The 21,068-nt window shown below is 43.8% G+C and overlaps 1 long non-coding RNA gene across 4 annotated transcripts; it reads left to right on the top strand.

Moving 5' to 3' along the window:
• Positions 1 to 217: 217 nt before the first annotated feature.
• Positions 218 to 13,414, top strand: LOC140647768 (uncharacterized). 4 transcript variants are annotated; one of them, XR_012040955.1, is made up of 5 exons: positions 218 to 247; positions 2,052 to 2,222; positions 3,680 to 3,772; positions 4,365 to 4,592; positions 12,900 to 13,414. It is a non-coding gene; the product is annotated as an uncharacterized lncRNA (long non-coding RNA). The 4 variants fall into 4 exon arrangements; XR_012040954.1 differs by lacking the exon at positions 218 to 247 and adding an exon at positions 1,801 to 1,962; XR_012040952.1 differs by lacking the exons at positions 218 to 247; positions 2,052 to 2,222 and adding an exon at positions 2,267 to 2,678.
• The last annotated feature ends 7,654 nt before the right edge of the window (positions 13,415 to 21,068 follow it).

Here is a 21,068-nt window from a genome sequence, read left to right as displayed (position 1 = left end):
TGGCGGCGGAGGTGGGTGGGGCTGTGCGGGAGGCGGGGTTAAAGAATCTAATCCGCGTGGCCCGAATTAGGATAGGGCGACACCCGGCGCGGCAACAGCCAACCAGGAAGCGCAATGCAGATAGCGGTCCGCAAACAGCCAATGGGTCGGCGAGGCACGGAGTTGGGGAAATGACATCAGTCAATCAGGCTCCAGGAGGCTGAGACTCCTCCTTCGACCTCCCCATCCCCGAGGCGCGGGGAAGGGGGTAAGCGGGGGGGGCGGCCGGACCGCGCGTGCGCCGCGCCGTGTTTCCTTTTAGCACGTGCGCGCCCCGCGTGGGGGGGGGGGGTGGGAGGCAGTGGCAGAGGTGCGCGCGGGGCGGGTCCCGCGTGGCGGGTCCCGCGTGGCGCCGGGGCGGGGAGCCGTTGGGCGGGAGGCTCTCTCCCTGAGGAGTCTCTCCCCGTGAGGAGAAGCGGCCCCGCCCGGAGCCGGGGGGCGCTCGGTGTTGGCCGCGCCGTGCGGGGGGCCGGGCTGGGGCGGGCGGCACCGCGCTTCCCTGGAAAGTTTTTCCCCAAAGTCACCTTGATTGCGAGCGGTGATTAGATTCGCAGATGAGCCGCCGTCATGTGTTTAGCTGTGTCGTGTTTCGCAAACGCATTTTTTTTAATTCGTGTGCAGCTAAAGAGGTTTTCCGTGTCAAAACAGCTTGATTTGGGGTTTTGTTTGATTGGTCGGTGGTGGTTTTTTGTGGGTTGGTTGGGTTTTTTTAGTTCTAATGGAGGTAGGCTGAAAATACATGGTGAAATCTTAGTTGAAAGAAGTTTAGAGACGTGTCTCTTCAGGCCAAAGTTGGAGCACCTTATAAAAAAAATATTTTAAGGACCTAAAGCCCTCTACGTCATTGGTGCTCATCCCCCCACCAGCGTTAAAGGTGGCAATAATGAGAAAAGATTACTTTAACCAGCTGATCCTTTAATGGTGTAACACAGTGATTGACAGGACTAGGGGAAAAGATTGTGCTCCCCTCCGTAGCTCTCTGTTAGGAGTAGCTCCAAGTGCTTTGGGATGTGTCACGCTTTTATTACTTTTTATTATTGACACTTAAAAAAAAAGCCTATTCTTCTGGCTACAAAACAGCTGTGGCAGCAGAAACCAGTGCTGGAAATGCTTTTGTGTAAAAATGTGGATGGTCTGAAAGGAAAGCCAATTTTCTGGCATTTCAAGGAATGCTATAATCAATTGCACTTGAGGAAAACTGCAAATATATTTCCCATTTTATAATAGAGGTTATAATTGTAAGAGAAAAGTGACATGAGGACAAGGAGGTGTGCATGAAACCAAACTGAACGGATAAGGCAATCACAATATTAGAGGTCACGTAGGAAGTGAGAACTGCTGTTGTAGGGGCTTGTTCCTGTCATCGTTAATGTTTGTTTAGCAGCCGTCCTGTTCTCATTTGCGGTTTCATCAAGTGCAGAAACAGATGTGTATGGATCTGTTATCTCATAGAGTCTTCCCTTATACCAGTGTATTATTTTGTCCTCAGTAGTTGCAGCTCCACACATTGCAGCTCCGCTTGTTTCTTGTGGGGCTGTTCCATGGTCTAACATAGCCTGCTGTTCAGACAGCTTTCATAAATGATCTCTTTCCTAATCTGCGCTTCACTGTTCTTGAATTTAGCAGCATATATCCCATGAGTTATCCATTACGAGTGCATGCACACTTCAGGTGCTTCTCTAAATCATTATTCAAGCCAGCAACCAACTTTTATTTCTCTTCATCTGAGCTTTTTCCAGTATATTAGCATCGTTACGGTAATGGGAGCTCAGAAATGAATTTCTGAAGGAGTCGCACCAGACCTATGTTGTGATTTTTCACTTCCCAGCTCAGTGAAATATTTCTGCATGTGGATCAAACCATACATTCTACAAACCCTTAGTTGATTGAAATCAGATGAACTACCCCGATGGTTCAAGAAATGTGTGTATTTTGGTGGCATAAAGACAAAGTCTCAAAGCTCCACCAATTCTTTTTTTTGATCCTGTATCTTTGTTTTATTTTTTTGTCAGATTTCCTGCTTGGTTTCAGTTTATGGTTTCATCCAGTGATACAAGAGCAATTGTTCTACTGTTTTTCTCCCTCCCCTCTGTTACTTGGTTGGATTTCTTCAGACTTTAACCTGGAGTTTCTTAAATCTTCTGGTCAGAATCAATCTGCTATATGCGGTTTCAGGTGGTACGGTAAGGCATGTAAGACAGTGGTATGTCAGGCATGGTGGGAACTGTGTCTAGCTCAGGCCAGGTGTAGCTTAGCTGAAGCTTTCTGTCTTCCTTAGCCTGTCCTGCCTCCTCACCGCTGTTCTGGCTGGAGGATGCAATTTTCTCAAGCCTGCCTGGATTGCCAGTCATATGATCATTCCTTAACTCATTTCTCTCAAAATGACCCTGCTTATTTTAAGCAGTTTAAGGTGTGATTCCATGGCAGTTTCAGATGATCTAAATCCTGACTTCACACACCCCTCTTCCCATTCCCAGCTCCGTGTTCCCATCACTTTTCCTGTGTTGGCACTTTGCTGCGTCTCACACAGGGCATTGCCCACGGGGCTACTTTTGGCTGTACAAGTGGGGATACAATAACCAACTGAGTGCATTGGTTTCAGGATTCAGTACCTCTGTGAGGAGGGCAGTGACAAACAGGTAATGCAGTCCTTTCTGTTTGTGCTGTTTCTTTCAGGAACATCAGAAGACTTGCTGTTTGCATTTTTTTTCAGTGTTGCAATTTGTACTAATTACACTTCTTTATACTGACTCCATCGTTTATTCCTGTAAGAAATTATCCTGTCGCATACCCATTGAACTAGCAATATACTGAACTAGCTGTAATTATCGAATTGATAAAGATACATATGATGCTTAAAACAATAATACAATAGCCTTTGAGTATTCCACAAACCCATGACAATGCAAATGTCATGTGGTCTAATTTTAGACATGACACAGTGAGTCTTCTGTTCATTAGGCTTTGTTTATTGTCTTATAACCAGCTTTAACAAGATGGATTTTAAAGAATGAGCTCAGTATTGTGGCTTCTAAGCCGTGAATTATAACCCCCTGGTTTATTATGGATGGATTTTTCAACTGCTATAGTTGTAAAATCCTTGGTATTCCATTTTAGATGTAAGGCAAGTCTTCAGGGGATATATCCATTGACTATAAGACATTTGGGGTCTCCAGCCAAGAGTTTGCTCTCTAGGTTATTTCCAGCATGACTTGAGACACAGAAGAGAACTGCTTGGAGCTGGGGAGAGAGGCAGGATGGGAGGAAGGAAGCTTACATCAAATAAGATTAAATTTGCTTGGGTTTGCCTGGTGTGGTTTATGTCAATTCTTGAGGTTGGTTGGTTGGTTGCTTGGGGTTATTTGGTTGGTTGGTTTAGGTTTTTTAATTAATTAGTATATAGTAGGTTTGTCTGGAATATTGGGTTTTATACCAAAATTAATAAGGCTGACATCCTGGCATTTGGCACTTCATGCATGGTGTTAGTGTCAAATCTGAAGCCCCTAAAAGAATTTTGTTTTGTTTTCATTGTTAGCCAAAATGATGGGTAAACCAAAAGGCCTTTGTAACATGAACTATTTATTAATTCCCATGGAAAATTTGTTTATTAAATTTAAACAGCGCTTTTTTTTTCCTTCAGGAAAGCAACCCAGTATTTAGTAAAGAAAGGCTTTGCTCCAGCCTCCCTTCAACCGTCTCAGCGCCTTAAAGAGGAGGGCAACATACTTTAAAAGTGCGTACCGTAAATTTGCAGGTCTCCACTAAAGTAAGCGGTGGATGTATGAGTGAGACCCATTTTATTGTTAATTTATCTTCTTCATGCTCAATATCAGACTCCATTTTCATTGACTGAATAACTGTGGAGTCATTATGAAGGCAATAAGAACTGAGTTACTAGCCTTGGAAGTGATTACTGCTAGATTTTTGCCTCTTAAGCCTCCAAACAGGATGTTGCATTATTATATGCAATTCTCTTCCCTGATGTACTGTCTGAGCGTTGGCCAAACTATCAGTGTACCGCTATGATTCATGCAGAACACTTAATCTCAGTGGAGCCAAAGTAAGTATACATGAGACCGTAAATGAGAGTTTTCATTGCTATGCTCCTTTCTTTATGTGGAGCTCTCTCTCTTGATTAAATACTATTTAGTGCAATCTAGTAGCCTGATTGCTAGATGCTAGTAAATCATCAGATCATGCCTGGAATCCTTACCTGCCTGTCTCTTCTGTGTAAGTGTTACAGGTTTGCCTGAGAGAGACTTCTGGACATTGAAATTCTTTTAAATACAATTGGTTTCTAACAGTCATGTATGGCTCTCCCTCAGGAACATGGATGTCAGGCCACATGTGTGATAGGCACAGCTACAAAGTGAGCATCGTGAGTGTTCGTCCTTGAAGTTGAATTTTCAGAGCGGAAGGAATAGTTTGAAGCTGAAGTGTGGTCTTCCATCCTGGTTATGAAAATTACGTAACCTAAGCTATGGCTTACACATGTCATTAGCTTTGGAAAATAAAAACCTGCTTTTGAAAGTATCTGAATATGCAGAAATGAGGTAAGGGAATCTGGTAGTTGCCAGTCAGCGGTGGCTTGCTCTTACTTACCATGTTTGTTAGCCTGAGCCTGTGCAAGGCACAGCAGCTGTTTGAATAAGACACACACAAGCTAGCTGGTAGTGTTGTGTATGTTGGGCTGGTGAGCAGCAGATTTCTCTCTTTTTTTACTTAGGTGATGTTCTTATCTTTTGTTTTTCAATGTTTATGTTGGAGTAGTGCTTAGAGGCCCCAGAACTGAAAAAATGAACTGCTCTGCAGACATTTATGAAGAAATTGTCACAACTCTCAATGCTCCTTCCGGCTCCACTGCTACAACTGTGCCACAGCACAGCAAAGAATTGAATGGTTTCTGAAGCAAGTGTGTTAGGAAACCCGGCTTTTCAGCCTCCCAGGGTAGTTGCTGGGAGGAAGGGAGAGAGGGGGAGAGTGGAAAGGAAAGAGAGGAGGCTGGGATTTCTGAGACTGCATCAGTACTTTACTTTAAGGAGTTGTTGAATAAAGCATCTCGCGTATATCTTGCTCATCCTCTGGCACTCCTAAGAAAGCAGTAGCTGCCACTGGTTTGTGAAGTGGCTGATGCTGCAGGTTAAGCAGGATGCACTTACTGGATCCATCCCCTCAGATGAAGAAGTACTTGGATAAGCTTGTGCGGAGATGCTCAGTTTTGCCCAGGATAAGGAATTTTTTTTAATATACCAGAGCACAACTCTGGGTAGGATGCCTGTGAGGTCAGACACAGTCAGAGTAAGACAGTGCGTAGGTTTTCTGGAACACAGTTTGATCACCCTAAATCCACTGGAGTTCTCATATGTGTCCTCTTCTGTCCTTGCTACGAGACATGCCCAACTGATGATCCTGTAAGGCCTCTTGATCTGACTGTCTATGAAGCCTGATCTAACAGAGCTCAGAAGGTACTGCCTTTTGCACCAAGGAGATAATCCAGTTTCCAACTTCTGACTTTCCCAGATCGGCACATTGCTTTGTGTAACCAGGACAGAAGATACAGACTTGCATAGCACGTGTCCTAATTTTCAGCAGATAGAAACTTTTCATGGAAACTTGGAAACTGGTCTGAATGTGAAATGGTGACCTAAAACTAAAATGTTCCATGTTATAATCAGACTCCTAAATCTCCCAAGCTTCCACACTGATTCTACAGTATTATACTAAGCTTTCATTTCAAATCCTGCTGGAAAACTCAATACAACTTCCTCAGTCCTTTTAAAGAAAATATATTACGTGATCTGCCTATTTCTTGCCACTACCATAAAGGGACAACACAGTCTGTAAGGCCTTCACTTATTGCCATTTTCTTTTTGGCTGAAGTGTTTAAAGAGGGTGAAACTGGGGCAGCCAAAGGCCTGTAAACCACTTACTCCCTAATTTTAAAGTCTCAAGATGAATTTAAATGATGCATAGATTTTTGTGCTGGCTGTGTGCGCATGTGAGAAAATTTTATCCATGTGGTGTCTCATTCAAGCTGTCTGGCCCCCTCTGGGCCATTACTTTGTAAAGCCTATCTTTGCAGTGCCACCCTTGTCCTACCTTAAAGCTGCTACACAGCAGTTGCAGCAAACATCTTTGCCAGGGGGATGTGTGCATCAGTTGAAAGAGTGTGTACCGGGGATCTCTGGGTTTTGAAGGATTTTGAAGAACTAAAGAGCATAAGAAATGAATGTGATAAAGCTCACCATGAGATCTTATGGAAGGGGAATGTGATTTTATAAACAAAATCTGAACAGCTGTCTGTCTCCCTTTACACTTTCACACCCACATACTCAGAAGCACCAAAATTTGTGTGTTCAAATGGTCTGGCCAAGATCACGTGTGTGATCAGACAGCATCCTTATGCTCTGTGTGTTAAGTCGTCATTGTGCCTCTGTGTTTCTTGATTGGCAAATGAACTGATTTTTTACTTGCTTTTTGTACTTTCTAGGAGGGGATGGTGTTTGGGATACTTTGACTCACTATTTTGTTTCACCCTTCACAAATTCATGAATGTATTGTTGCCTTTGGGTATTTTATGGCTCCAGACTTGTTCTTCATCTTGTTTGGCACCTTACCTTTAGGTCGGTTTGTTCCTTCTTTTCATTCACATGCCTTTCTTTTTAATACATGTTCTACCGCTTCTTCTGGTACTTTCACACACACACACACTTCTACTCACACTCCATTAATACCCATCTTAATATTTGTTACAAATAGCTGCAAGAGAACTGAGTAGCTCCTTTTTCCCTGAACACTTTGTTCCTCAAGTGCAGGCCTCACTTTTTATTTCCAGCTGTACAGCAGCATATCAAACAGTTAGAAGCCTGTCCCAGTAAGAAGACCCCATTTACTCTCTGACTTTAGGGGTCTGCCCTATTCCAATGGGTCATTAGTGGAACAAAGCCAAAAGGAGATTCAATTATTTGCTCAAGTCTGAAAGGCCAGTGTTTCAAAACTGCAGAGTGTGCTATTAACAAGGATGAATCCTTTGGCAATGCAAAAGACTTGCCATGTGGAACCTAAGACCCTTATTACAAATTCATGAATGATTTTAACGCATCCTGGCAGCTTTCATAAGCATTGCAGTCATCTGGAAGCAAAAGAGATTATTGGTTTGTGCAAAATAATACAGCTCTGTTCATATTTGATCTAGCTCTCTAGTGGGAAAGGAATACTTAAACTTTTTAAAAAAAATTAGTCAAGAGACGTTTCTACTATATTACATCTCACCAAACTATTCAGAAGTCATGTTCAATAAGAGATAATAACTCAATGCAGAGCATCAACAAAAGAAAAAAGGCATCTAAAATGTGCACAGCACTTGATGTGTTGTAAAACTTAACTACCAGTTGTCAGAAAGTAGCACTGTAATAGGAAAATCTGGCTCTTAAGAAGTCCTTTCATTTCATCATAATCTTTTAAAACACTTTCTCCAAAATGTGAGTTTCCCTCTGAGCACTCCTAACTTAGAGGCACTGTTTGTTGCAGAGACAAAACTGTCAGAAAGGAAACCAGATCTGAGAGTAAGCAGCTTTTATTTCCCTGGGGCACTATGGTGCAAAATGATAGCAAGAGTCAACAAGTAACATGTATTGTGGTAGATGCTTGAAGAAGTACCCAATAGCTGATTTCTGGTACAATTTTCATAATATTATTTTTCCCAGTAAGCAACTGTTGTGGAAACAAAAGAGAGATTGTATGATCACAAGTTAGAGAGGAAGCATGCATGGGAGAGGATGCACTGAAGTGAGTAGTGTTCCAGAGCTGCTGTGTATAATACACTCGACCCTGATGTAAGGCCAAAACTAAAGATTCAAACTTTCAAAATTCCGGCTCTTATTTCTATAGAGCCAAACACAGCTGAGTTTTGGGTAGGGCTCCTAAATGCTATGAAATCTCTTCCTTCTGTAAGTAGAACAGGTTTGTCCCACTTGCTCAGATTTGCAAAAGGAACTCATGTAAAGAAAGCTTATAATTAATCTCTCTTCCCAGTCTGCCATGAACAGATTACAGTTTTACAGCTTGTGTTGCCACTGAATAATCAGAATTAGGTGTCCTTCCTCTCAGTTTAGTCATGAGTAATTTGCATCGAGGGGTACCAAAGAATAGCATAGTGAAGTCACCCCCAGGCAGCTAAACAGTCTGAAGAAATTCTGTGCATAAACTACATATAGAGTTAAAAAAAAAACCAACCCAAACAACAAAAACAAGAGACCCATGCCTGAAACAGAACAACAAGCCAGGGAATATTTAGGTTGGTTTATATTTATTTACAAATGTTGGTAGCAGATGGTTACCAACATTTCATCAGTATGGCTGTTTAAACAACTTAAAAGCTGTAACAAACAGCACAATTTATGTAGCAGCTTGCCTTCTTTAGCCCACTCTTACTTGCATTACCCAGAACAACTCCCATTACAATTCATCACACAGCTAAGTAGCTAAAAAAGGAAATAGATGCAACTGCAAAATCAAGGAAGCACCATGGTTGTCCAAAACTAGAGATCAGTGGTTTCTCCATCATGGATGCCTGCTTTGAGTGATAGTTCTGTGCACAAAAGATCATTTTCAGATTTCTTCGTCTCCTGAGTACAGAGTGTACCCTCGTTATTAAAGCTTGTAGAGGCTACAGATGCAGGCACTACCTTAGCTACTAGATAGGCATAATTTATCTCACTGCTCACTTTAAGAGAGCATATTTAGCAGACAAACTAAACTAGTCTGCTTTTTTCCCACATTACCCTTTTATTTTCCTGCAACACACAAGCTGGCTAAGGTGAGGCGATGACTGACAGATGAAGGTGGCTAGTCAAATGGATGCATATTGGTTAAAAAATACTGTCTAAAGAAAATAAATACAAATGAGGGGTCTCAGCTGCATTTCCGAAAAAGAAGGCCTCACACCTAAGAATATTGCATCTAGAGTTGTGACACAGGATATACAGTTTTTGTATACCTCCCACTGAAACAGTTTAGTTCATCTGGGCTCCTCTCTCTTGGATACCTAATTCACTGACAAATTCAAGAAGAAAGATTATGTCTTCATAGGCGGCTGGATGGAACTATTTGTGATACCAAAGTGGAGATAGAAGAAAACATCTATAATATCACCATAAAAGGGGTGGGCAATATAATGAGCAAACAGTGATTTAAAAATGGAAACAGGAATGCTTGCTTTGTAAATATTTACTGTGACGCTGACTTTCCTGCTCCTGTTCGAGCAAGTGGCAAGGAACAGGGTAGTGACTTGTTGAGGAGAATGTCGCTGTAGGTGGCCCAGAGAAGAGGGTACCACCTCCATTGTTTCACTGTCTGACTTGGCCTCACAGCCTGCCTGGTGGCAGAAACCTCCATTCAGCAAGAGCCCAAAGTGTGTATGTGTCCGTGTGTGTGTGCGTGTTTGTGTCTGAGAAAGGATTACTGACTGTACACTTGCAAATTGAAAGAGGTACTGATACACTCAGTTGTTCCTTGCTGGGAAAGTTCTGTGTACAGTGGCGATGCAACATCATAAAAACCAGTCTGAGTCTGAACTGGAGGTGGGTGTAGTTTATGCTGATTTAATTGACTACATTAAGAATATTAAGAAGCTGAGAAAAATAATTGTTTTTCCTTTCCTATCTTTCATTTAGATGTAGTAAAAGCTCAAAACAACTTTTATGAGGGTATCTCCTTAATTAGGAGTGGTGTGCTTTTAAAAGATTCTTTCTGTGTAACTTGACGTGTTGCACAGCAAGTTTTATTTAAGACCAGGATGTGCATGTTTACATCCAATGCTTACAGGGTACATGCCCGCTATACGTTTCGCTGAGGTCCTCCCTCAGAGGTGAGCAGCTCTGACCTTACACATTAGCCCAACGTGGGAGCATTTCCACTCCACAGCGTGAGTGGTGCTCCCGTTGCCTCATTGTTTCTGTACCCACTTGTGTGTAGCGGAGCATGGAGCTGGTGGCTCTCTGTGTGCCGGGACCTGCCCTTGGGCCACCCACGGGAGCCCTGGCACGGCCAGGGGTCACAGGGCTAGGGGACAGGGATGCAGGGCCACCGGCACTCGGGCTTGCCTGCCCTCTCGCTGCAGATCCACCCAGTCCTAGAAACAGACGGGCACTAAGTCAGTTTTGGGCCTTAAAGCAGCGCCAGACTGAAATCACCAGACTGAGGAGTGGATGATGGATGGGTGCAGGCTAAAAACTGGCTGACAGCCTTGAGTAACTCTCCAGTTTAGACATCACCACACTGGAGGAGACTTTGGCAGCACCTACGCTTACCTTCCACCAAGCGCTGAATCATCCTGCTCAGCTGGGGTGAGCAGCACCTGGCCAGGGAAAGGACGCCAGGGAAGGATGTCGCCGTGCCAAGGGGCCGTGCCTGGCTGGGGCTCGGGGCGAGCTTTGGGGCCCGGGGCGCTCCTGGTTCCTGGGCGCAGGCACAGCTGCCCTCCCACCCGTGCAGGGCAGACGCCTCTGGAGCCAGACAGGGCCAGACATGCAGGGTCTGTCTCTGAGAAAAAGGCAGATTCACCAGACACCAGGCAGGCAGATTTATGTGGTTGCTCTTTTCCCCCTGTGCTGCAGAGTGGAGCCAGTGCCTCACCGTCTCTCAGGGAGCAGAAGCTGTGGGCCTTGCCGGCTGCGTATGCAACCGGTGCCGTTAGACTTGTCTTAGAAGTTGCTGGTAATGACATATTTAGGTTACGCATTTTCATTAGTGGTGCTGCTTCTGGAGAGGAGCGTAGTAATCATTATTATTGCTTTAACAGATTGTGTCTGTGCACGGCTGCCACCCGCCACTCTCAATACTGCGCTGTAGAGACAGCTCTGGTTTTAAATCCTAGTAGGTGACCTTATTATCAGTTCCATGTTTTCAAAGCCCACAGAAACCTGGCCCCAAATTATACAATTTAGAAATAAATACATTGGAGGGTTCCTTTTCCTTGCTGTTTGGCTTCTGGGTCTTTAACATCCATACAGGTCATTTTTCATTTTTCTCTCTACAGTGGGCTAAGGTTTTAGGTGCAGGAAGGGGGGAAGAGGGGAGGGAAGGACAGAAGAAAGGAAGGGAAGGAGGGGAAGAAGAAGGGGGAGAAGGAAAAGGAAAAAGGGAAGTATAGCAAGCAAGAAGAAGAAGAAAAGAAAGAATTTCTACAAAACAACAGCAGGAACTGTGCCTTTAAGAAAAGTAACGGGTAAAATAAGTTTCAAATAAAACCAGAAACAATAGCTCTGTCAAGACTTGGCTCACTGAACAAGAGTGGAAGGCAAAGTAAATGAATATATTTCATCCAGCAGTAGCTTGTCAGCTCAAAATTATCCATGCCAGCACAGACATTAACAGGGTTGTAAAGCCACCCCATTCCCTTCTCATAAATTCCCCGGCTTGAATTAGTGAACTTGACATTTCTTGTCCCCTCAGTACTCGTGATTCTTGGGACTCTAACCCACAGCAGTCCAGGTAATGGATTACCTTGGTGCTGAATTTTAATTTATTTTCTGAAGTGAGAGGGCTGGGATTTCAGGCTTTTACACTTGAGTGCTGCCTTTACTTTCGGGGCTATTGAATATGCAGGTGCAGAAGGACAGAGTAATTCGGGATCTCTGGTTTCTGTAGGTGGCTGAGTGTCACAGAGGTGGTCTTTCAGAAGAGGAGTTAAGGCAGTGAGGGGTTCAGGAATAATTGCTTGGATGATGTACAAAAGTACAAAATGATTTTGGGGAAAACGCAGTGCTCTGAGCTTTGTCTGGAGGGCCAGCCTCCCTAAGACCTGTCCAGGCAGGCACCTGGGTCAGCATGAAACATGGCATAGATTGTTTGGAAAGCGTGACTTTGGATCCTTGTGCTTTATAAATCCCTACATTCACTGATTTAACAGAGAGATACAAGTTTACACCACTGGCAAGTTTGTCATGTCTTTAATTTATAATCCCAAGCCTTTGTCACAAATGTGGATAAAATAATTCCAAAATGTGATCCTGGACACTAGGAACAGTGTCATTTAAATGCAAACTGTGGATTGGCCACGGTCAAAGGTTTGTGGTATGCCTTGCTTCCATTTTAAATGTGTGTAGTAAGAATGGATTTTGTAGTTCAAAGCCTGATAATGCTGTTATCCTTGTTCAGTTTTTTAGCACCATCTGTTCTTCCCAAGTAGAAATTCCTGAAAAATCATGAGCAAAAACTTACTTTATTTCTCCATGCAGCAGACGAACCATTAGAGTTACGTAAATCTGGTTGGGCAAAGAAATATGTTTATAAAATGATTGGTTTAAGTCTTTGTTTTCTGAGAAAATGACTTTTTAATGTACTGACAGCTGTCTCCCTCTGGCATGTTTTCAGTTTAACAGTTTATGTTGGAGCCAGATCATTTGTTTCATAACTGGCTGTAGCATAACAAACAGCACTTTAAAATCTCCAATCAGCCCACGTATCACATAAATGTTATCTGTCCCAATTGGGATACTTTTCCAATCACTATGTTTTCTTAATCATGCCTGAAAAATACGTAAATAATATGGCCACATGATAATCCTCTTCTAAGTCACATAGATAAAAATGTGAGTTGACTGAAATATTTGGGTATTTTTATTAGGTTATTTTAATTTAGAGTCGAGGAAGCTACCCTGGCACATTAATGCATATTTATTTATTTGCTAAAATAGTTCTATAGTGCTTATTTAAATCCTATCTAGAAAACAAATATTATTATTTTCTGATCCCTAGAGCTTCCAAAACCCAGTGTGCTGGGCACTGTGCGAATACAGTCTGGATGCTTACAGGCTAAATCAGGGGTTCATTTAAATGTCTTCATACCTTGCTTTCAGACATGCGAGCACTGGGCTTCATGGTCCGATCCCTCCATCTGTATTCAGTGGTGTCCAGCTGGACCCAGGCAGGTTTTGCGTGGGTGAGTGTAGAAGTTCGCATAGAGTTTGCTGTCACCGCTCCCATCCCTTGAGCATCACACAGGACATCTTCACCACCACTTTGGAGCAGTGCCTGCACCGTGGGCTGAAAACTGCAGTCTGAACACAGAAGTCAAGTTGTAATAGGGGCAGCTGGAAGTGAAACAGAGGGAGGTTCTCTTCGTTTCCACCTCAAGTGGTGTTTTGACATCATTGTATCTCCGTAATGGTATGGGGTGGACATGACATAGAAATGGCAACATTGGAGTATTATTTCTTTTATTGGCACTGTGATGCTACCTCTCCCTGTTTCATAGGGAAAAGAGAAGATTATAGGCCAGTTGATCTTGCAGATGTACCGTGTGTATTCTGTGTACCATGATGCCACCAATACTCATTTGATAAGAATGCCTTAACATTGTTTTGAAGATATGTTACTGATTTTACTAATTGATTAGATCCACTCGTCATGGAACCAGAGGAATGTTCAAGAGTTAAATTTGTTCTTTGTTCCTGAACTGTAGCATTTATACCCTCTCCTAAATCCCATTCTTCAAATAAATTTTGCAGCCAAGGTGGAAAGGATCTACTGCAAGCAGAAAATTTTCTTGCTAACCGAACAGAGAATGTTACTAGTCTCTGGCGTATTTCTGAGGCGCATCTGTGTCTGTGATCTGTCCCTAGGCTATATACATTCTGAACTGAAACATTTATTTTGTGTCACAATAACGTGCTTATGGACCATGTAAAAACAGAACAAATATTAAAACCTTTGCAAGCCTTATACCACAAATGAATAGATGCATAAGGAAGGAAAAATACCAGCTCTCTGTAGAAATAAGTGTCTAGATGAAACATCTGCAAAGGAAAATGTGTCTGGAGGATGGCTTGTTAGATGAAAAAAAGAAGCTCCATTAAATAAGTAAGTATTTGTTGGCAGGCTGTTGGAGGTTGCAGCCGTAGGTAGGTAGGAAAGACGGTCTTCTGACCTGTGGCTTCCAAGATTTTCACTGTAATCTGTGACAGTAGTTCTGTGATACCACTATAAAGCCTGGAGCTATAAAGGCAGCATTACCAAGGTTATACTTACTGTGCATTGTATGGCTTCCTTTCCCTTCCTTTCCCTATGATGACCGGCAAATCTGAATTAACTCTGATTCATGGTAAGGCTTGGATGTAATGACTACATTGGACCCTGGGAGGTCTCACTGAGCATAGTATTCACTGTGTGCTGGCCACAGCTCTAGAGCAGACTGTACCGTATGGAGCCATGTGAGGAGTTTTGGGATAAAGGGAGAAAGAGAGTCAGGAGGACTCTTGTGGTAGGAGGTGTGATGAATGGGAACATCTTTTAACCACAGGACTTGCCACGTCAGGTACGCTGACCTTCAATGGCAAAAGAAGCGTATCGGTCAGAAAGGGAGCTATGGGACTGGTGTGAATATCTTAGATGATCCCGTTCCAACTTGAAGGAATACTAAGTGAGGGAAGTACACGTTGCATTTATTATTTAATCTATCTCTGTACTGTTTGCATAACCTTAGTGAAGATCCACTCATTTTGGAATCTGAGAAGCCTGCATGTATTCAATGCTACGTATGTCACAGGTCTTTTAGGACATGGACTCATATTATTGAAACTCTGGAAAAACCTGCAGTTTAAGCTATTTAAGCTGAAGCTGCACCTGTACTTACCTGCAGATACATTGCAGCTCTCATCTGATCATTCTGCCTGTGGGAACCAAAGTGAAAGAGAGAGGCCACTTCATAGTTGGTTCTTGCTCTAGTTCAGGTACCAGAACTCAAGTGTGCTCCCAGATTTGGTCACAGAGGTAGAAGCTGGGCTGAAGCTGAGTAGAAGCTAGTCTTCAGGGCTAAACAGTTTTACTGTGAAGTCCCAGCTCTCAGGTGTTAGTAAATGAAGGAGCTGGTCCCAAGACTATGTGGAAAGATCTCAAATCTGGGTCAGTCTTGTTCCCTCTCTGACTTGGGAAGCTCAGACTCATGGTATGTAGGCAAAGCAGTCATGTCTGCCTGAGTAGTATTCAGTTCTGGGGAGCTCTGCCAGCACAGTGGCATTCAAGGTGGGCTTTTCTCCAAGTGTCAGGGGTTTGGTGCAGCACAGGATGGAGCAATAGCTCTCCTGGGTGAAAACAGTGCAGAGGAGAAAAGCTGAAATTAAGCCACAGCAGTAGAAACAAAATATTAATAATTCTGAGTACAAATTTCTTAATACATTTTATCACCCCCCCTCCCTCGATTCTGTGTTTTAAATTGTCGAAGCTTTTGCAAGATGCTCTCAGCTCTGAAGCGTGTCCTGAAGTATATTTTTTTGCAGCTATTCAGATGACAACGGAGTGTCAGGAATATCACATTAGGTGTGTGCAGATAGGTAATAGCATTCATGAGCTTCCATGATGACACAGGCTTTGCTGAAGCTCTCTGACTATAACAGATCTCAAATAAGTGATTGTTCTGAATAAATTGTCTACGCTATTGTTTTCCCACTGCAAACAGAACAGAGCCATTTTTAAACAGGCTGGATAAAAATGACACAGAATTCAATGTGTGAAAGAAAAGGACAATTTCAATTATATTTTCCTTGATATTTTCTGAATACTTCTCATATTTTTTTTTTATTGCACAGTTCTTTCGGTTCAAGAACAGACAAGGCTTTGGAAAGTGTTGCCTCCCTCTAATAAACATGGGAGTAGCACACAATCATTCACTTAATGTTTTGGAACAAGGAATCTCTTATGCAGCTACAAAAGGGGCAGAGCTTGGGAAAACTTTGATACGGCATTTCTCCAAGCCACAGCTGAAGAGAGCTTTGCTTTTGTTTCTTAGATTTCAGATGCTAATTGCAGCAGGATACTTGTCCAATGCATTAGTGAAAGCCTTCAGTAAGACAAAGGTGCTGCAGCAGTCGGTATTTACGGTTCAGCAGATGAGCTGAAGCCTCAGTATTTTACTGGGGAACATAGTGCTGTCTTCCTGATGAGCCATTGTGGTGGGTTCATGACCTCTCATGGGCATTACAGATCCCACCTCAGATTTTGTGAAGAGGTGCTGTCAATCCAATACAGATGATAGTAGCCTGACTCCTGAAACTCTCCCTGCAGTTTCAGCCGGATACAGCATTTTTGCTGTCTTAGGTTGTGATTTACAGAACATTTACAAGATATTTCACTTCAGAGCAAGCAGAACAGCGGCAGCGAGCAGGGCAGCGCGCCTGAACAAGGACTGATGTACGCACGTGCCCTTAGAGGAACAGCCTTTGGAAGGACTGTGATTTACAAGACACACTCTTGTCCAAATAGGCTGATGTTTCAGGGGATTTCACAGGCCACTCTACCCGCCTGGCAGCACATCTGCTTTCTGCCTGCTTGCCCCCTCTCCCCTGCTCTCAGGGCTGCCTGTAACCCCAGCTGCCTCCAGCGCGGAGAGGCATGACTCAGGCCAAGAGGGAGACTTCAGGCAGCTTCTAGCCAGCAGGCAACCGGTTCTTCCCTACCGCGTCCCTCATCGCACAGCTCCTGTTTAAACCCTAGCTGAAACCAGAGGGTGGTGAACGCGCTGATGATGATGATGCCACGAAGCAGAGGGCAGTCGAGCCCTACTGCCTCTTCTCTCCCTCCGCTCTGGGGGCACGTCCCCCACGGCACCGGGGTCCCTGGGGCACTGCCACTGGTGCAGAGGGACATAGCGTTACTTGGGAAAGGAAACGTCTGAGGCTGGAGAGGATCCACGCTCATGTATTGTGCCCTTAATTAATACAGTGCTTGGAGACTGGAAAGGTATTACTTAGTAGGGCACATAAGAAATAAAAGACATTTAATTTCGAAAGCCTTCTTTTTTAAACAGCAGTGTCAGCTAAAATTCGTGTGTTTTTAAATTTAGCTTTCGTACTATATCAGTTCCAGAGCCAGTCACATTTTCCCCGTGGTAATATTACTAAAGGAATTCTCAGCTGAGTCCATAGCCTTCTTTTGTGTCTCATCACTCTTTGATAACTGGAAACATACCGTAGATATTAGGCATGTACTGGAAATTAAGAATGATAGAAAACGGTTGTCTCATCCTTGAGAATGACAAAGTATTTTGCTGTCAAGAAAATCAGCCACAGATTGTCTTTTGGAGTAATTCACAGTCAAAAGGTTCTCAAATCTGTGTGAATGATCAACCTTTCCTTTCAAAGCCTCAAAGTGCCTGCATTATATTCATGGTGGATTCAGAATATTTTTTAATTACAGCAATTAAAAACATTAGGTCAAAATTTCACTAGGACCCATGAACGGAGAAAACCGCAGTTCGGGTGGGGTGAGAGGAAGAGTTGTTCGTTGCTCCATGTTTTGCTACTCCAGTCCTGTGCCACGCTGGGCAGCACTATGAGCGAGTGCCCTGTCTGAAACGGTTTTGGTTTACTGAAATGCCCATCACCGCTTCATTTTCTTTTCAGAAATATTCCTGCCCATTACTGGATGTTACTGTGAGAACGAGATGCCATCTTGTGGTCGGACGTTTCATCTCACAAGCCTGAACTTGCTTTTCTGAGAAACTAGTTCAATTATCCCTCCAGCTTGGGCATGCAAAATAACTAAACCAGCATTTTCAGATTTCATTATAAACCCAAGTCATCCACTAAGACCTACGGGCTTTTACAATAAAAACTGGGCAGTTTCAAAGTAAAATTGTCTGCTATTAATCATAACCTAGAAATTGGCATTTGGAGATAATAATCATTTTTAAGTTATCAAAACAAAATGCTGATATGTGCAATTTATTTTTCCAAAGTCAAGCAAACATATTAATTTTGCAAAGTGTAATGATTTTGTGCAGCTGCTTGGAAAAAGGTGGTGCAAGCATTATTCAAGGGAAAGCTTATGTTTTCCATAATTTAGGGTGATATAAATAGCTGTTAGGACTACCTCATATTTTCCACATTTCCTCGCTTCTCATCCTCAGGTACAAAGCTGAGTAATAAGAATACCAAAATGCAAAATCTGCCTGGAGTACAAAGTTTATAGATTTAAATGTAGGTTTTTGTCCAGTTGATTATTCAAGAATTACCCATGAAGTTAAGATACAATCTATGGCTTTTGACATCCTGTTACCAATGCTCTGGTATGTTTTGTGCAACATAAAGATCCACTTTCTGATTCCAGACTCTTCAGTAAATGAAGGAAGAGCCAAGGGTATGATTGCAGAAATCTTTTAGGAATAGAGGATAACTGCCATCAAGGTTTCTTCCACGAGCTCTGGTACAGGGCACATTATAGGCAGAGCAATAGAACCCTAATTATGTCAGAGACAACTCTGGTCTCCGGAACAGCTGAGGAATGAAAGCAATAAAATGGATATGAAGCCACTTTACCTCCCACTCCTTTTGGGCTACAAGTTCAGTCCAGCTTGGTTTTAAAAAACAGTGTTTGCATCTGTTGGACCCGCTCTCTGGGTACAGCTATGCCCCGTCTGCGTACAGACACTGGCTGTGCCAGCGCTATATGGACTCATGGGCGTGCTGACCATGTCCACGTCTGTACTCATAAATGAAGCATGCCCAGAAGTTTCCGTGGGCACTAGGACCGACCGCTGTGGGACAGCCCATGCCGTGCCAGTTCACCATCTGGCTTGGAGATGGAGGCAGCTGTAGGCACACTGCCTGCTAGCGATGGCCACCCTGCTGCCTTCACTGCCAGAGCGTGCCTGGAAGCTGTTCTGCGGGAGCACTAGCTCAGCCAAAATGGGGGTCAGGGAGCAGTTTAGGGTAGACAGTGCTCTAGGGTAGACAGTGCTGTGCTCAGGAACCTGCTTGGATTGACTAGGATGGGTGAGCATCGAGTAACAGAGGTGCTACGTATGCAGCCGGGGGAGAAATGGAGCAACGTGGACTGTTACAGGTTATTTATTTGTTATCTGATGTAATACTGCGCATCGCCCAGCAAAAGAGCCCCAGACCTGAGGAGCTTCCAAAATGAGGGAGGGGAGGAAAGCAAAGGCTCAGTGATGGGAAATACCTGGCCAAACCTGCCAAGCCAGCCCACAGTAGTGCTGGGACCAAAACCCGCCTGCGGGAAGGGGAACCCACAGCCGGGTCCCTGTGGTGCTGCTGGCCCGGTTGCCACCCAGCCTTGCACCCCGGCCGAGCAGAGGGATGCGGGAGGTGTTGCCATCCCTGTGCCATATCTGCCTGCGTGCTGGAAGGCAAGAGATCAAGTCGAGTTATGAGAAGAGAGAGGCGGGGAGCTCTCCCAGGCCAGCCCTGTAATAGCTCCAGACGACGTGTGCTGCCGTGTCTTAACTGGTGTCGATTTGTGGAAGAACATAACAGAGTAAAGGTGTGAGTGTAAGCAGGGGATACAGTGAAAAGAGAGACTCTGTACCGCTGCCAATTGATTTTTTTTTTTGGCAGTAAAGAGGCTTTTATTCTCACTGCATTGCAATGAGGGCTTCAAAGCCCATTTAAGTGCCTGTTTGCCTTTCCTTTCACTCTGCATTGCAGCTGGCATGCCCAAGAAAGACAGCTTGCTCTGAATGCACATTAAGGCTTGGCCAGCGCGTGTGTAAAGCAGAAGTGATACACAACCATTTCATAGCCAGCAGGCATCAGGATCAGAGAAGAAAGCCGAGGGCATGATGGTGTTCCCATTCCTCCTAGGCGCATCCTCATCTGTGTCAGCCGAGGCACAGCCATCAGCGCTGCGGGCTTCACTCAGATGAGCCACGCTGAAAGGGATGGAGCAAACAAAATGCAAACTGCCAGAGCTGGTTATTGGGATGTGAGTGACCTGTTTCTTTATGGGTACTTCTGCCTGCAAAGGTAGAATTTTTCTACATCCACACATTTATTTTGAAAATTTGACCAAACAGGCTTGAAGTTTTGTACCAGATGTTGGTTCTTTTCTCTCTGCCCCCATTTTTTTTTTTTAATCAGCTGCTACACTGATTGACATTAGGAAAAAAAAAAGTGAGGAAAATGCATTTTTTCTTTTTGCAAGTGATTCATTTCCCTCCTCCCTGTATCTGCCAAATTTGACAAGTAGCAAATAGAGCAGCACTGCATCTGCCTCGGGTCAGGTCAGGAACATACACTGCTGCAAAGTCAGCACGATCAGGAATCAAAGTATCTATAAATGTCAGGTGTATCTTTCATAGATTGTAGAGGTGGAAGGAACCCCTGTGTTCATGCCGTCTGGTCTTCTATATAAACAGGACATAGAGCTGTTCTCTGCAACTGGATGACAGCCAGTTTAGAAAGACCCTTAATTTCATTTTAAGAGCCTGTGCAATTCCCCTGGTAAATCATTCCAGCTGTTAATTTCCTTACTTCAAGGAAATTGTGTCCTATTTCAAGGCTGAGTTTATCTGGCAGAGTTCAGCTTCTAGCTGCTGAATCCTGGTAAGCTGCTGTCTGCAGGATGGAAGAGCCAGGGCTAGAGGAGCTGTGCAGCTTTCTGGGGGAGGAAGGGGGAATGTGTGGGTGTTGCTTCTGTATCACTAACAAAGCAAATGCACAGCCCCAGCCAGTGCTGATAGTAGATTGCAACCCTCCTAAGGTCCTCCTTCTCCCTCTTTCCCACGAGTTCATGCCTGTAAAAGTAACCCCCAAGCCAGCTTTTTTTCATGTGTAAATACTCATCTAAAATGATTGTAGGACCTCTCACCCTTTCTTGAACAAGGTGAATAACTCAATCCTTCTGCATCCTAAGAAGCTCCTCTCCATTCTGGATCATTTTCTGTGTCCTTCCTTTGAATTCCCCCTCTCTGACATCCTCCCTGGCGGCACACTATTCCAGCAGCAGTCTTACAATTGCTGCATACGGAGGCAAGACCACTTTCCAGCCCTAGCTTGATATTCCTTTTTATGTATTGATTTTTCTGTGTTATAGTGATTGCCAAGCCCTTCCCAATCAACTCATAGTTTTCTGTGAGCAGCAGTCTGTTCTCTCAGCTGACACAGGTACATGGATATATCTCCAACAGGGTGGCTGAAAAGTCTTTCCAAAGACAGACTTGCCTTCAGCAAAGTGATTGTCCCCAGGCCAGGCTCGGAGCTCATCTCATGCTGTGACATCCTCAGTCCTCCTTT

Source organism: Ciconia boyciana, chromosome 1, assembly GCF_034638445.1.
Source record: "Ciconia boyciana chromosome 1, ASM3463844v1, whole genome shotgun sequence".
In the NCBI taxonomy this organism is placed as follows: domain Eukaryota; kingdom Metazoa; phylum Chordata; class Aves; order Ciconiiformes; family Ciconiidae; genus Ciconia; species Ciconia boyciana.
The sequence above is the reverse complement of the archived record's forward strand: the minus strand, read 5'-3'. Positions and strand labels throughout refer to the sequence as shown.